The sequence below is a fragment of the Petaurus breviceps genome, unplaced genomic scaffold (genome assembly GCF_028583685.1).
Source record: "Petaurus breviceps papuanus isolate PSGF00001 unplaced genomic scaffold, PetGlider_PUasm1.0 490, whole genome shotgun sequence".
Taxonomy (NCBI): Eukaryota; Metazoa; Chordata; class Mammalia; order Diprotodontia; family Petauridae; genus Petaurus; species Petaurus breviceps.
The window spans coordinates 12,133,171-12,150,771 of NW_027186352.1; positions in this window are offsets into that span (position 1 = coordinate 12,133,171).

A 17,601-nucleotide genomic window follows, 5' to 3' on the forward strand; every position below is an offset into this window, starting at 1 on the left:
ATCTATCTATCTATCTATCTATCTATCTATCATCTATCTATCTATCCATCTATCTATCTATCATTATCTATCTATCTATCTATCTATCTATCTATCTATCTATCTATCTATCTATCTATCTATCTATCTATCTATCTATCTATCTGTCTGTCTGTCTGTCTCCCCCAGCATCCTAGAATGAATAAAAACCAAAGCTAACTGGATAAACAATTTATTAACAGCATAACAATAAAACAATGACTAGTAATTATTTATAATATATCAACTATAAGAGATCATAGTCAAAGTCACCTTGAATCGTAACTACAACTATTGCCTTCTCCTCAGTTCTGGAAACATACTCCACCATTCAGCACTGTTTGAATACCAATTCAAATTTGTTTCCAAGACTTCTTTTCATGTTTCTTCACAAAATAAAGATTAAACCCAGTTCTCTCAAAAATATGTTCTCTTAGTCCTTTTTTCTTTATCTTCTTTCTTTGTCATCTCCTCAGCAGTGTCAACTGACAGTCTCTCCAGAATGACATTAACCTTTAGGTCTCCTTATGTATTTCTCATAGAATGACAGTCAGATTGTCATTATTCAATATTCCATTGTTTCTTAAAAGTTAAAATAGCAGTGTTTATAGCCTTTGTGCGAGAGGTAAATTGAAAGTATTGTATGTATGTGTGTATATATAAACATGTATGTATGTATATGTATGCACATGTACATACACATATGTGTATATATACCCACAATGAATTTCACAATTTCTGAGACAAGCCTGAATTCAATTTCAAGCAAGGTCCAATACAGAAAGGTAGTCTTGAAAACAGAAATGCCTTTATTTTGAGTTCATGTGGATGTGGGAGAGAGAACTCTGAAGATGCTATATACATCATACATGCATACATATCTGTCAGTTACCCTCTCACTCTAAATTCTTTGCCTCCCAGCCCTACCCCAAAGTCATGTGTGAAGACTGGGTCACATACCAGAGTTTCTCAGGTCTTTCTTGCCAATCCCATGAGTTCAGCAAACCTGCCAGCTCTCTTCTAGGCTGGGTTTCCTTAATTCATCCCCCAAAGGTGTTGCTTTTATCCGTAGGGAGGGTGTGTGTATGTGTATGTGGGGGGCATTTTTTTCTGTGAGGAGGTGACTTTTGAGTTGGTCTTTAAAGGGTTACAGGGGAAGAGGGGACATGGAAGGTCCAGGAAACCTGGTGAAAAAGCCACAGTCAGGAAGGAATGGGGCATATCTGATAGTTGTGTAGAGTTCATGGCAAGGAGTCATGAGATAAGGTCTTAGAGGTAGCAGGCCGGCATTTATTACACGCCTACTATGTACTCCTGTGTTTAACCCTGGATATAGAAAGAAAAGCAAAAGATAATCCCTGTCCTCATGAAGCTCACAACTGAATGGGGGGACAATATGCAGACAATTGTACACGCAATGTAAATGGAAGGAAATCTCAGAGGGAAGGGATGGGGATATGGAAAGGTCTCCTGAAGAAAGTGGGTCTTCAGCAGTCTTAAAGGAAGTGGGAATCAGGGTTGAGGACAAAGAACATTCCAGGTATCTGGCACAGTTAGTACAAAAGCGCAGAGTTGGAGATGATGGGTCCTGGGTGAGGAATGGCCAGTGTGACTAGACCATAGAATGCCTGGATGAAAGTAGGTGTAAAACAACTGGGAAGGTAGGGAGGGAATGGGTTATGAAGGGCTGGAAGTGACAGAGAGGAGTCTACAGAGAAGGACCTTGAAGGGCAGGCTCTTTGTTCTATTGCAGGTGGGGAGATCCTCATCTTTCTTATATGGGAAATCTGGAGTGATATTGGGGGTCCAATACATCTCGGGGGTCCTTCGTAGGGAAGAGTGGGTCCAGCAGGTGCAAACTACCTCCACAGCTCTTTTCCCACTCTCCCTACAAGGAAGAGAAGCCGATCCTTTCATTTTGCTGAGGCATCTCAGAAATAAGGATCACAAGGGACTGAGTGTCCTGGCTGAGTTCACTGAATGTCAGTTTCCTGTAAACTTTTAATTGCTATTTCCGGATGCTTTAAGATAAATGAAAAACGCAGGGAAAACAATGGCCCTATAACTGGTTCTATTCCCCAGAAGTCTGTGCCTGAATTCAATTTCAAGCAGGGTCTGATACAGAAAGGAAGCCTTGAAAACAGAAACACCTTTATTTTGAGTTTATGTGGACAATGGAGGCAATATTGGGAAGGGAGCAAAGTGGTCTCTCTTGACTCCCCCCTCTCCCCTGCTCCTTCTTCTCCCTTCAGTTCCCAACTGTGCACGGGGTGAACAGTTCATGAATTTGGGGATTCAGGGGACCCTAATTAAGCAAGTTACCACCCCACTCCCACCCCAGGCACTTGGGTTTGTTGATCTTTTAGCAGAGATTCACAAGCTGGGGGACCAGAAAACTGCTTTAAAAAACACCCAATAACTATACTATTTCAATATTATTTATTTGCTTTCTAAAATAATTTATAGACATTTTCCTTTATGCATGAGAAACGGTTCATGGGCTTCATCAGATTGGCGGAAAGGTTCCCTCTCCCTCTCCCTCTCCCTCTCCCTCTCTCTCTCACACACACAACACACACACAGTTAAGAATTCGTTTTTTTTTTCTTTTTGGAGGGCAATTGGGATTAAGTGACTTGTCCAAGGTCACATGGCTAGTTTTTGTGCTAAATGTCTGAGGTCGGATTTGAACTCAGGTCCTCCTGATTCCGGGGCCAGTGCTCTATTCACTGGGCCACCTGGCAGCCCCAAGAATTCATTTTGAGTTTTTTTCCACCTATAAAATTTTGAGGATTAGTAATTCCAGTCTCTTCTTTCAGAAATTCTTTTTGCCACTAGAGGGCAACATAGCCTACTGCAAAGAAGCTTAAAGACAAATGTACATCAGGTCTTCCTCAGTGCTGGGAATACCAATAAAAACAGAAAGAAAGCCAGTCCCTTTCCTCAAGACTCTCCTATTCTAGTGGGAACAGACAAAAAAAAAAAAAGAAAATTATGTTGAGCTTCCTCCTGCTGCCTGGGCAATGGTCAGGATGTGGGAAATTGATTTTCTGTACACCCAAATGGGTAGGCAAAGAGGGAGTCTCCATGGTAAAAAGAGACATGAAATCCACTGCAGTCTCCTTCCTGCTCGGCCTGGAGGAGCTAATTCTTTTTCCTGCCTCCCTTTCCCTTCCTGACTGGTCAGGCACTAGAGACTGAGAGTTCTTGTTGAAAGACAGACAAGGCAAGGGAAATAACAAGGTGGCAAAGTAGAGACTTTCCCATCTTCATTAACATTCAAAAACAAAGACAAAAGAGAATTATGGACCAGATGTAGCATAATTACAGCTGACTTCACAAGATATAAAAAGTGAGACTAGACTGTTCTTTAAAAATGCTCACACAAACCCTTTTTCCCCCCCCCCCCCCCAAGACTCCAGACTGATGTCAGAGACCTGGTGGTTGTTCTTTCTAGAAAAAGACCAAAATGGCATCATTATGTTGGGGTCAGGGTACAGTGTGTCTGACTGTGTCTGATCAAACCAATACAAGCTGGGAAGGCTCTACCACAGGTCAGGCACAAGGAGTCCCTGTGAACATTTGGGGTGCATCTCACATTTCTTTGGAGCTACCGTAATTCTGTTTCACTCATAGAGCACACACAATACCTTCTTTAATGTGGGCACCCCATGCTAGGCGATCTTTTGCCAGCATCTCCCATGTCTCACAGTATATTCCAAAGTTTTTCAGAGAAACCTTGAGATTATCCTTTCATCCCATCTTCTGACCTCTGTGTGAGGACTTGCCTTTCATGAGTTCTCCATAAAACAGTTTTTTAGGCAAATGTATATCTGGCATTGGAACAACATGGCCAGCGCATCAGAGTTGTGCTCCCTCTGAATGCTTGGCAGTTCACCTTGAGAGAGGACCTCGGTGTCTGGTCCCTTCTCCTGCTGGGCGATCTTCAGAATCTTCCTAAGACAATTCAAATGGAAGCGAGTCAGTTTCCTGCCTGGAGCTGGTAGCCTGTCCAGGTTTCACAGGCAGACAACAATGAGGTCAGCATGCCAAGCAGAACAGATCTTCAGTTTGGTGATCAGCCAAACACCTCTTCTCTTCCACACTTCCTTTCAGAGCCTCCCAAACACTGAGCGAGCTCTGGCAATGAGTGTGGCAACCTCATCATCTTTGTGTCCGTCCCTCGAAAATATCTGCTCTGCCCACTCTCCTCTCAGTCCTCTCCTTTCAGTCCCAACTAAAATTTCCTCCTCTTTTTTTGCTGGAAGCCTCCCCAAACCCCCTTAATTCCAGTACATTCCCTCTGCTAATTATTTCCTATTTATCCTATCATAATTGTTTGCATGTGGAAAGTCACAAAGTCAGGAGCGCAAATGGGAAGATGACAGAATGTTAGAAGGGTCAGAAGGATTCTGGAGGCCATTTAATCAATCTGGACTTGGGTCTGGTGAGTGCTTCTGCCCTACTGACTGATCCTTTTCCATTTGTTATCTCTTGCCTTGGGCTCTAGAGACATGAAGCCAGACCCATCCCAGACTGCACTTATCAGACTGGCTCCAGAGCAGGGTAAGATCCAGTGGTGCCCAGCCTAAGGATGGAGCCTGGTTCAGAAGATCTCAGGTACAATTACATTTTAAGATCATTCCAGCCACTCTCAGGAGTATTCGGGGCTGTGTGTTGGACACCTCTGACCTAGAACCTTAGAATTCAAATAACTCACCCAAGGTCACCCATACTGGACTGTATGTCAGAGGCAGAAGCCTTAATGCATTTTTATTCATTCATGGAATGTCAGAACTAAAAGAGTCCATAATGCTAGAACATAAGACATTGAACATAGATTCTTAGCATATAGGCTGTTGTAACATAGAATGTCAGTGGTGGAAGGCGCCTCAGATCATAGGATGTTAAATCCTAGGACATAGAATGTTAGATCTGAAAGCAACTCTTGAAAGTCAAATGTTAGAACATAAAATGTTAAAGGCAGAAAGAACCTTATAGCTCAACAGTTCAAATCTCCCATTTTACATAAGAGGAAACAGAGGCTCAGGTAGGCAAAGTGGCTTGTCCAAGCTAGCAAGTCAGAGTGTCAGAAGTTGAACTCAGCAGAACTAGGAGAACATTGTACACAGTAACAGTAACACAGTGTGATGATCAGCTTTGATAGACTTGGCTCTTCTCGGTAATACAATGAACTAGAACAATTTCAAAAGACTCATGATGGAAAATGCTGTCCCCATCCAGAGAAAGAACTATGGAGTCAGAATGCAGACCGAAACATATGATTTTATCTTTTTTCCCCCTTTTCTTATGACTTTCCCGTTTTGTTTTGATTCTTCTTTCACATGACTAACGTGGAAATAGGTTTAATTGTACAGATATAGCCTGTATCAGATTGCTTGATGTATTGGGGGGGGGGAAGAAGAAAGTAGGAAGAAACATCTGGAACTCAAGATCTTATAAAAATGAATGCTGAAAGCTAAAAAAAAATTAATTTAAAAAAGGAATTTGAACTCAAGTCCTCTGCCTGCAAATCCAGTGTTCTTTCTACAGCACTATTTGGTTTTCTCTTGAGAGAAAGTAGCATTTCCTGTTTAATTAAAGCAAGTCCAGGGTTCGCTTGCTCTCAGCTCACTGTGTTATAGTAAGAGCTATTTATTACAATGGGAAATACTATCCAGGCAAAAGTCTGCAGCAGCTTTGGATCCATTTCAGCATTTGGAAATGGAATTTGGAAGGGCTATGCAAATTGGACTGGATGTAAGGCTGTCTGTCTACTCAATTCCACACTATTAATCTGGACAATTAAAAAAAATGGTGAAACCAGTTGTCGGATGCCCTGCCAACGAAGTAATTTACCTACCTGATTTTAGGATGAGCTGTGCTTATACTGGCTGTCCCCAAGGTCTCTTAGAACTAAGTCTTGGGGTTACCCTGTATATTGGCGAGGCAGCTTGGCCTGATGGTTGTGGGATGGTGGTCTTGGAGTCAAGGAGATGGTCCAAATCCTGCCTCTAATGTTTGTTCCTGGTAAGAGCCTGGGTAAGACTACACCTCTTTAGTGTCAGGGTCCTTATCCACAAAATGGGGATGATAAATATTGACACTTGACCGACAGCTCTTACAAGGACCAAAGGACGCAATGTGTGCAAAATGCTTCACAAACCTTAAAGCTCTGTGTGCACGAGAGCTATAATTATTATTAAGAATAATAATACGAGACAGAGGCAAAATAAGAGAAAATAGGCAGGAATGTGGATAGACAGCCATCTAATAGCCAGCTCAATCCAGATCAGTTTCATGAACACTTATCCATCTGTCTTGGGCAACATACTGGGGAGAAAAGGACAGAGAGACAGAGGCCCTGCCCTCCCTGGGCTTGTACTTGGAGGACACAGCATAAAAAGGTACATATACAGAGTTTATACAAAGTACATACAAAGTAACTGCAGTGATACAAAGTCATTTCAGGGGGGAGAACACTGCTGCCTAGGGCATCAGGTTGGGGCTTCCCCTCCAAGGGGCAGCATCTGAGGGGTGCTTAGGAAGGAAGGAGGGATGGAAGAAAGGAAAGAGGGATGGAAGGAAGGAAAGAGGGATGGAAGGAAGGAAGGAAGGAGGGAGGGAAGGAAGAAGGCACAAATTTTAAGCACTGGGGATGCAAAATGAGGCAAAAGACAGTCCCTGCCCCCAAGGAGCTTACAGCCTAATGGGGGAGACAACATGCAAGGAATTATACAGGACAAGTAGGAGAAAACAGAGGGGAGCTACTGGGATAAAACTAGAGATGAGGAGGGAAGGAACTCTCTCCTTCCTCAGCAAGTGTGGCCTCCCAAGCCGGGGCTACATTATCATGGGCTGTGTCTTCCATGGGCAGCCCCTGTAATTCCCAGTGTACTAACTGGGGTGGTTTCCTTCCTTGGTCTGGGTCAGCCTGCCTTCCCAGTCCTGTTTTCCCTTAGCAGAACCAAGCTTGCCTTTTGCCTACGTCAATAAATTCTTCTCATAAGGAAAAAAGAAGAAAAAGGCCATTTTCCAGCACACTGAGCACATTTCCGTGAGGGAGCTGGAGGGGGCTGGCACGGGGCCCGCTGCCTCTTGCAGCCAATCAGAGGAATGTGCCCATAAATGTCGATATCTTCATTCTCCTCTCTGGCTTTTCCGCTGCTTTCCTTTTGTCATGGAGACATGTGTGGGCCATGCCCATGGGGCTGCCTCCTTGGGGCGAGAGGCCTTTGCATGTTCCCTTTTTGGCCATGATTCCTCATCTGAAGCATTCTCAGCTGCAGTGAAAGATAATAAACGACTCAATCACCATGAAACCTTTTAGGGCAGAAAAAGACAATTTGACTCCACGGGGCAGTGGGAGGGCACTGAACTTGAAATCAAAAGACCTAGGCTCCCCTACTGACCCTTGCTGGCTATGTGACCAAAGGTCTACGTTTCCTCATGTGAATGGGGAATTACAGCACTCTATGGCATGTTAGATTGGAAGGTACCTCAGAAGGCACGAAGCCCAGTGCACATGGGAACAGTATTATCTCCTCTGCAACAACCCAACAACTGGTCATCTCTCTGATGAGCCCTTGGCACAGTGCCTGGCACACAGTAGGCACTTAATGAATCCAAGGAAGGGAAACCTTCCCCTCTCCCACTTTGGGAGAACTCTGGTTGTTAGGAAGTCTTTTTTCCCCTGACATTCAACCTAGCCTCTGATCTGCCTCCCATTGCCTGCTTCTGCCATCAGGACCCAGGCAGAAACAAGCTTCAACCTTCTTCCCCACTGACAGCCCCCCAAAACTTGAAGGCTTCAGCCATGTCCCTTCAACCCAAGTCTTCTCAGAGCTTACCATCCAGTGAATCTTTGGCCAGGTAAGGATTAGGAGACTGGAGTGACTAGCCCCTCCTGTTCCTGCCTCTTTGGTGCCACAAGCATTTATTGAGCACCTACTATGTGCTAGGCATCGAACCAGGTGCTGGGAATATGAAAATAGACAAGAGAGTCCCCACCCTTAAGGAGCACAGAGTCTAGCAAACCTAGGCTCTGGGTACATATTGTAAGCATTTAGAAAATACAAGAGATTCAACATCCAAGGTTGTTGGGGGAGGTGCTAGAAGCTGTGGGCGTCTGGAAAGGCTTGCGATTCACTGCAGGGACTTGAAGAGAGAGGGGCCTGAACATCTAGGGAGAGCAATCAATGAATCAATTTATTAAGCACCTACTATGTTTCAGGCACGAATTTTAAGCACTGGGGATGCAAAAAGAGGCAAAAGACAGTCCCTGCCCCCAAGGAGCTTACAGCCTAATGGGGGAGACCACATGCAAGGAATCATACAGGACAAGTAGGAGAAAACAGAGGGGAGGCACTGGGGTCCAAAGTGCTCAGGGAAGGCTGCCTGTAGGAGGTGGGATTTTAATTGAGATTTAAAGGAAGCCAGAGATGTCAGTAGTCAGAGCGAAGGAGAGAGAGCATTCCAGGATGGGGCGTAGCCAGAGGATATGCCTGGAACTGAGAGATGGAGTGTTTTGGGAGAGGAACATCCATGAAGTTGGTGTTACTGGATGGAGGAGTATTCGGTGGGTGTAAGGTGTAAGAAGACTGGAGAGGCAGGGCAGGGTATGAGGGGCTTTGAATGGCAAGCAAAGGATTTTGAATTTGCTCCTGGAGGTAATAGGGAGCCAGTGGCGTTTGTTAAATAGAGGGGGTGATATGATCAGACCTACGAGTTCCGAAAATCACTATGGGGGCTGAATGGAGGATGGACTGGAGAGAGGAGCCACATGAGGCAGGCAGTCGTAACCGCCCCCACCCCCAGCAGCTATTGCAATAGTCCAGGCTTGAGGTGAAGAGGGCCTGCACCAGGGTGGGGGCAGAGTCAGAGGAGAGAAGGGGGTGTATTGGAGTGATGATGCCAAGGTGAAATCCGGGAAGGCTGCATGGAGGAAATGAGCCTGGTCTAGTAAAGAGGCTGAGGAAGCTGAGAGGTTGGGCAGAGGTGGAAGGGGGCTGAAGGCATGAGGATGACAACTGGGCTGGTCCAGGAGTGAGACATGGAAGATTCCCTGGAGGGATGCCAAGTAGGTCAGTTCTGTGGGAAGGTAAAGTTCAGGGAGAGGTTATTCCCAATTTAATGCTAGAAGGGACGGGAAGAAGTTGGCTGTGACTGGCCTTAAGACCAGGTTAAGGGATGAAGGAGGGGAGAGCTAGACTGGCAGCTGGCCAGGAAGAACAAAATTCAGGTGCTGCCTCTGACGTTTGGTCTGCTTAATTTGAGCCCATCTCTCAGCCTCTCTGTGTGTGCTAAGTTCACACCGTGTATTGCAGTAGGTAGAGGGAGTTTCCTTATTAGGAGGGTTTCCCTCTGCCTTTGAAATCACAAGTGCAGACTCAAAAAGGAGGGGGGCATATTGCATTTTATCCCACAGAGAACTGGGAACTGTTGACGGCTTCTGAGCAGGAGAATGACCCAGTCTCATGTGTGCCTTTGGAAGGTTGTAGCAGCTGTGTAGGAGAGGAGAGGGCCTGCCTTAGAAGAAGGGAGGCCAGCTAATCACAGTAAGGCAGGTGAGAGGCGCTGAGGCCGGAACCTCACAACGGGGGCTGCGTTCATGGAGAGGAGGAACAAGTGAGAGGTGTGGGGGCAGAATGGACTTTCTGGATAGGGAGAGGGGAAGGGAGAAGGAGGAGAACTCCTAGGCGGTGACCCTAGACAAGAAGGCTTCTGCTACCTCCGACAGAACCAGGGAAATGGGAAGGACAGTCAAGATTGGGAGGAATGCCGTACTGAGGTGAGAGCCCTATGGACTCCCCGCTCAGGGGGAGCAGCCCCAGCACCTGAACCCTCTTCCATGGCATCCTGTGCCCTCAGAGCTGGGTCAGATGGACCACAAAGCACCAGAGGCCAAAGGGTTCCCGGGTGTCTAAGTTACAGACCAGGTGCTGCCCCCATCTGCAACAATAGCCTCCCCTCCGGGTCTGTGGGGATTATCCTAAATGTCAGTTCTGACCAACGCCTCGCCCCGCCCCGCCCCAGTCTCACACTCTCACTCAAAGAAGTCCGGCCTTCGGGTAAAGGCGGAAGCTCACACCCAGGCGCCCTAGTCCCGTCACATGACGTTGGGCAGCCGGCTTCACTTCTTCTGCCTTAGCTCCCTCAACTGTTAAATGAGCAATGATAAGAGCCCCTTCCTCCCAGGACTGTGCGGATCAGACAATATGTGTCATGCACTAAGCACGGTGCCAAGCACTTGTTTCTTTCAAAAATATATAAAATAGATTATGTATAAATATACATTATAAATAAGATGTTTATAAAATAAAATACATATTATATAAAATATATCAGCTGTACAAAGGCTTCTAGAGCCTTCCGAGGCAATCTCTGCCCATCTTTCTAGCAGAGGGACATTCTCTGATCTCCTTCCCCTCTGCCGCCATCCCCCTCACCCCCAGAGCATTCTCTCCTCGCCTCCACTTCATTACGTCCCTCTCTCCCTTCCATCTCCAGCGCCCCTCCCCCCAATCTGCAATTCTGCTACTTTCCCCCCTCCTCCGTACATCTCCGGCTTACACATAATAGTTGTTTGTGCATCGTCCCCATTTGACCATGAGTCAGTCAGTAAGCATTTATTAGGCACCTACTATGTACCGGGCACTGTGCTAAGCACTGGAGATAAAAAAAGGGGAAAGAAGCCAGGGCCTGCCCTCGAGGAGCTCACGCTCTAATGGGGAGACGCCCACGAACAACTGTGGAGAAATGTGCTCCAGACAAACTGAGTTAGAAATCAGCAGAGGGCCCTTCCGGAACGTCCTCCTGCAGAAGGCGGGAGTTTGTTAGCTGACCGACTGGCGATCTGCACTGAGAGGATGCTCCTGGCTCCGTGAGATGAGCAGATCAGCAATCTGTCTGTGACTCGCCAGCGAGCTTCCCGGGGCCCTAGAGAGGATGTGACTCCCCAGCGTCACGAATCCATTGCCTGTCCAGCACAGGACTCGGCCCAGGCCTGGCTGATTCCAAGACCACGCCTCAGCAGGGGCCAGGGCCACGCGGCAGCTCCATCCCTTAAAACAAACCAACCCACCCTGCTTTATTGTGAATTTAAGCCTAGGTACAGACATTTCTAAGAGCAAGAAATCGGGTTGTGTGAGAACCTGGGGATTTCTTTACACTCAGGCTGGATTTTGAAGAAATGTGTGCTAGAGTGAACCAAGCAGGAACACAAGGGCCTCTTCTGAAAGTGATCAAAGCTTCGCACACTGCACAGAGCTTTGTAAAGTTTGCAAAGCACATTCCTTATTTTGTCTCGTCTATCATTACATACGTTTTACAGAAGGAACAGAAACTCAAAGTTAAGTTGCTTACTTAATCTCTCTCTGTCTCTGTCTTACTCTCTTCCTCTGTCTGTCTGTCTCTCCTTTCTCTCTCCCTTTCTGCCTCCTCCATCTCTGTTTGTCTCTCTGGCTGTCTCCCCCCTTTTTCCCCTCTCTCTGTCTCTCTCATCTCCTCTTTCTTTCTCTTTTCATCTCTCTCTCCCTCTCTCTCACACACTCCTCCTCCTCTTTCCCTCTGTCTCTCCCCCTCTCTCTTTTCCTCTCTTCTCTCTTTTCTCTCTTACATACACACACACACTCTCACACACACACACACACACTCTCTCTCTCTCTCTCACACACTCCTCCTCCTCTTTCCCTCTGTCTCTCCCCCTCTCTCTTTTTCTCTCTTCTCTCTTTCTCTTACATACACACACACTCACACTCACACACTCTCTCTCTCTCTCTCTCTCTCTCTCTCTCTCTCTCTCTCACACACACACACACACACACACACACGCACACACTGTTATTATCAAAGCCCCTTCTCCACCTTAGGAGTTGGATGGGGTTTGCTTTGCCTTCCCTGGACTGCCTATCATGGCAGACATGCCCAAACCTTCAGCTGCAGGTTGAGATTGCCCTGTTCTGTCCTTGGACTTGATCCCAGCTCCTTCCTCCCACCTGACTGAAATTTCCTAGGCTTTCATAGCCGAGGATCACCACTCCTGAACCCAGGTTCTCTTTGTCCATAGATCTCGGGGCAATAAAATCAGGACCTGACCCAGGAGGAGAGGTTGGAGAGGGACCTGGGAGCCTCCTCTTCCATCCCCCCATAGTCCAAGGGAACCAGCCCAAGGACAGCGACTGTAATTCCACCTGTCTTTCATGAGCCCTTATGGGCATTGTCTATGGCTACTGCCTTGGAAGCCAGTCAACATCTATTCTACACAGTTCCCAAAATATCATCCAAAATAAGTCCTGGTTTTATTTCTGTTAAAAAATGTTGGATTTTCAGCATGCATATCTCCTCTCGCCTTTTCCAAGGTCACCCGTTCTCTCTTGATGAGAAAGAGAGAACAGACAGGGGTGACTCAGTGTATCAGTGGACTCAACAACAGAAAAAGACTAGATTGACTGGCCAAGTTTAATAGATATACATGACAAATCTTATACCTGCATTCAAAAGAATTGGCTCCCCTAGACACAATATGGGAGACATGCCTGGACCTACGTTTGACTGACAAAGATCTGAAGGTCTGAGTGGGCTGCAAATCAGCAGAGAGTTATAGGCTGCTTTAAAAAAAAGGATGTTGTAAGAAGAGGTGCATTTAGAGGGATGGTTCCAGGATTGGGGAGGCTCCCAAGGACAGAACGCCAAGTGATGGGATTCAGGCTTGATGTCAAGAGAGGATTCATGAGCATGAGAGCTGCTCCCAAGTGTAATGGGCTGCCTTGACAGGTAGAGAACTGTTCCTCATGTGAGGTCTGAATGCCCACTTGTTGTATATTTATAAAAAGGACTCCTTGCTTGGGTGTCAAAGGGACTCAAGGTCCTCTCAGAGATCCTTTCTACTCAAATGTGCCGATACCATGATTCTAGTTGTATAATTCCTATTGTATTTACTTACTAGTGAGAAAGCTAGGTAGCTAGGGATACAGCTGGATCTTGAGTCAGGAAACCTGAATTCAAATTCTGCCTCAGACAACTTAATAGCTGTGTGACCTTGGACCAGCCACTTTACCTCTTTCTGCCTCAGTTTCCTTATCTGTAAATGGAGTTAATAGTAGTACTTCCCCCCTAGGTTTTTGTGAGGATAAACAGATAATATTTTTAAAGTGTTTTGCAAACCTTAAAGTTTTCATTACATGAATACTATGATTTTCTAGCACAATGTGTAATAAATGAGTGTTGACTGACACTATTGCTGTTCTTTCTGTTGGCATTTTAGCTATAACCACCCCCTACTCCACGGCACACCTTTTTATGAGGGTACAGCTCAAAATGGAGCAACTTTCCTAGCCCTGGGGGTAGGGGGTCATCCCCCAGACTGTCTGAACTGAGAACTGAGTGGAGGAGTTTGAGAGACCCCAAAGTTTTCTGCATTTTGGTAAAACCAGTTTCCTTTCCTTTTATGTTCTCCAGCCTCACAGCATAGTGAGCCCAACTAGAGCAGCTGGTAAATGCGGCTGGCTCCGTGGGGGGCCTCAGCTTCGTCTCCTCGGCTGCTATGTAGGAGGATTTGCCATCTAGTTGTTTTCAGTTGTTGTTTTCCTGGCAAAGATGCTGGAGGGGTTTTCCATTCCCTCCTCCAGCTCCCGCTGCCCCAAATAATTCCCTAAGCCACCATCCCCTTGAGTTGTGACAATTTCACCCAAGAGGTCATGGACCATTTGATTCTTTGGAGATCGTGGTGATTCATGAGTCACTGACTAGAGCATTATCAGAAGAATCCTTCAAATCTTCGATGAATCTGCAAACTCTTTCATGTGGAGGCTCCCTCCTTTAGCTCATACAGCAGCCCTTCCCTGACTTTTCCTCCATGTGATCTTTGTTCATCTTCCATAGAGCCCCCAAGAACATCTGCCCAGTGCCCTGGTGGCCCTTCTCTGGGCATTTTGTACTTCATGGGCAAAGGTGAAATATGTGTTCTGTCTATCCTTATTCCTGATGCCACTCCTCTCTCTTGGATCATCAATGAAAGGGGGTACTTGTACCCACCAGGAGTGCCTCACTTGACCTTTGAGACGCCCACAACCTTCATTTGTCGGAGACTGTGTAGTTCCAAGGTTTCTGAGCATAAGGCTGTGCTAAAAAAAGCTTCACATCTGTGTGCAAGAGTGCTATAGGATTCACTGGAAACGTCACCCTACCTCCCAAATGCAATTCTGTGGTCATTTTACGCAGTTCTTGGCCCAGCTCATTGTTCTTCTTCATGGGCTGTTCCATGGACTGCCCACGGAGCTACACACTGTACAGTAACTCCTATGTCGATGGCCACTTCCTGTCACAAATCACTTAGGGTGTATGTTGGGGGAGGGGAGAATCATCGCTCTTCTCTCTCTGCCTCGCCCACCTCCACCCGCGGAGTGTCCAAATCTGTCACTTCCCACAAGTTCACCGCTCCCATCCACACAAAGGAACATTGGCTCTGCTCCTTCCCAGCTGTGTCAATTTAGGCAGCCCCTTCCCTGCTCGTGGCCTCAGTTTTCCGGTCTGTAAAAATGAGAGGGCTAGACAAGGTGATCTTGATCTTCTAGTTTAAAATGCTGGACTTGTAAGAAAATGTCTCCAGTGAAATGAGTGGTTGGATGAATGGGGCAGCCGGGTGGTGCTGTGAGGCTCCAGGCTGTTTGACCTCCCTCTGGACCCTAGCTTCTTTCTCTGCCAAAAGGGATGCAGTATCTAAGAATCTGGTGATTCTCCCTCCTCTGGCCCTGAGTGATCCAGCAGAAGCTGCGCCTCGATGGCCTGACACACCAGCTTTTGATGTCTCTTTCTAAGGTAGGATTTTCCCAATGCCATCCACTCATACATCACAGTCACCCCCATCCTGTATCCAGAAAAGCCTTTCACTGTAAGAGGAAGAAAAAATATAAGAGTTAAAAGCAACCAACCCAGGAACCTCATCTGTGCAACTGCTGTTCATTGTCTTGGTCTACTGTGCCCCAAGTTCCCGTGTCCTGACTCCCCCTTCTGCCACTCCCCTAAGGGACTCAGGTCTAAGGAGGAGGAAGCCCTGCCCATGGTGGGGCTAACTGACCAAGGACCTACTCCTACTTGCTAGGTTAAACTTCGACTTCAGTGGAGATCAGGGAGTGCCCAGAGTCAGATGGTGCCCAAGACCAGGGATGCCCAGGGTCATGGAGTACCCAGGATCAGATGGTGCTTAGGGTCAGGGAGTTCCCAGGGCCATGGATTGCTCAATGCCAGGGGTGCCCAGGCCAGGCAATGCTTAAGGTCAGGGAATGTCCAAGGCCATGGAGTACCCAGGGTCAGGGAGTGCTCAATGCTCAGGGCCAGGCAATGTTTAGGGTAAGGGAGTGCTCATGGTCAGGGGTTCCCAGGGCCAGGATTTCCCAGAGCCAGACAGTGCCAAGGAGAAATTGTACAAGAAAATAGGGTCATGTCACCTATTAACCACTTGATGTGCTCCAGGAGTCCCTGAGCTCTTTCTGGGGAAAGAGACCTCAGGACTTCACTGTGAACCGGGCCTGGGATTCTCTTGGAGCCCTTGAGATCTGCCAGGCCAAGCCTGTTATTTTATGGATGAGAAGTCTGAAGCCCAGAGATGGAGGGAGCTGCCCGGAGGAGCCCGCAGCCGAGCTGGCCCTTGGCCCCAGCTCCAGGGTCTTTCTACTATATGACTCAGCCCCCCTCTCAGGGTGATTGCCCTTTCAGACCAGAGCTGTGATATCAGTCAAACTATGAGGCATCAGGGCTGTGATGATTGCTCTCTGGGTACCAGCCCGAGTCCTACAGCTCCATGAGGCTAATTGGAAGAAATGGGAAGGGTATTTCACTTAGCATTCCTCAGTACCCAATGGAGATAGTGATAAGTAGCTAAATTAATGGGAGACTTGGATAAAATGAAACATGAGCTTGGTCTGAGCCCAGTTTGGTGACTACCTCAACTTTATGTCCCCAACCCTAGCACAGACTGGTGCATAGTGGGGGTTCATAAATGCTTATTGATTGGATAAAGGATCCCTTTTGTCCTGACTCAGGAGCCTGAATGCCCCCGGGCACTGGGGACACCTGTAGATTTTCTCCCTGTTTTCACAGAACTCTGCTTTGTTTCAAGGGTCAGTCACAAGGAATGTGTCTGGCTTCGGAGTGTTAGCTCACATCCTTCAGCTTTTGTGCCAACTGCTCAGCTCTGGTCCATCCTGCTCGAGGGGCTGTTGGGATGAACTCACTTCTGCTTCCGGGGGCCTGGGCCCTGACATTTCCTGATTGATGTCCAGCCATTCAAGGTTCATAAAACACTTTACAAGCAGTAGCCTATTTACAGAAGAAGTGACATGATTTGCCCATGTTAGCAAGGACTAACCGAAGGGATTGGACTGTTCTGGTGATGGGCCCTTCTGTCTGCTCACCCCTCTCAGACCTGGACCTGGTGGCCAGCACTTCACAGATTCAAAACTTGAAGGGTATCTTGTCCAAACCCTTATTTTACAGATGAGGAAACGGAGGGCCAGAGAAGTGAAATGAATTGGACAAGGTCACAAAATTAGGAAACAGAAAGCCAGGTTACAACCTGGGTCTTCTGACTTCACTCCCTCCCTTCTTTCTGCATTTCTTGCCATCTCCATAAAGGGATTAATTGAAGGGCCAGGAATCCCACTGTGATGCTCAACCCCAGGCCTAATTCAAAAGTATGTGATCTTGACAAACTCCCATGAAGACTGGGTCACCCGCTCTAGGATCTCAGCACACCCACGAGTCCTCATTTCCTCTTTAGCAGAATGGAAATCCTTCATGATCTCAGTCTAAGCCTGTTTGTTTGTATTCTGATGAGAATGAGGAGCCTCCGAGAAGAGAGTGTGGGAAGCTGTTGGGTTCATGACTGTGAGACATGGGGTCAACATTCAGTGGGCTCTGGAATCCATCCCAGTGTGGAATCCCTGGATGTATCTAGTGTCTAGCATTGTGTAACTGAATTCTGGATTCAGAAGAGCCGGTTCCACCCTCCCAGCCCCATGCACCCCCCTCCCAACCACTTCCTACTGCCTTTAGGGCTAAATCCACACTCCTCCAGCACTCCCACCCCAGCTCACCGGTTCCCTCTCTGGACTTTACATTCCAGGCTCACCAGCACATTTCCTGCACTTTTGTCCCCAGCGTTTCCTGTTCTGTTCCCACATGTTGGCCAATGATGATCTCCATGCAGCCCCTTTTCTACCTGGCGTATTCCTGCCTATGACCACCATCTCATGAAGAGCCCAGACTGTCCATGATCACTTCTCTCCTGACTCTTCAGACTTGTCTATTTTGACCCTGAGCTGCTCATTCCTTCCTCCCATTTCTCCTCTTTTTTATCTTTTTTTTTTCTCTTAGAATGCTAGCTCCTTGAGGGGAGAAAATGTCTCTCTTTTGCTTGTAGTTGTAATCCTAGTGCTTAGCACAATGCCTGGAACATAGTAAGCACTTAATAAATGATTTATGCATCCCTCCATCCATCTATCCATCCATCCCTCCATCCATCCATCCCTCCCTCCATCCATTCATCCATCCATCCATCCATCCATCCATCCATCCATCCATCCATC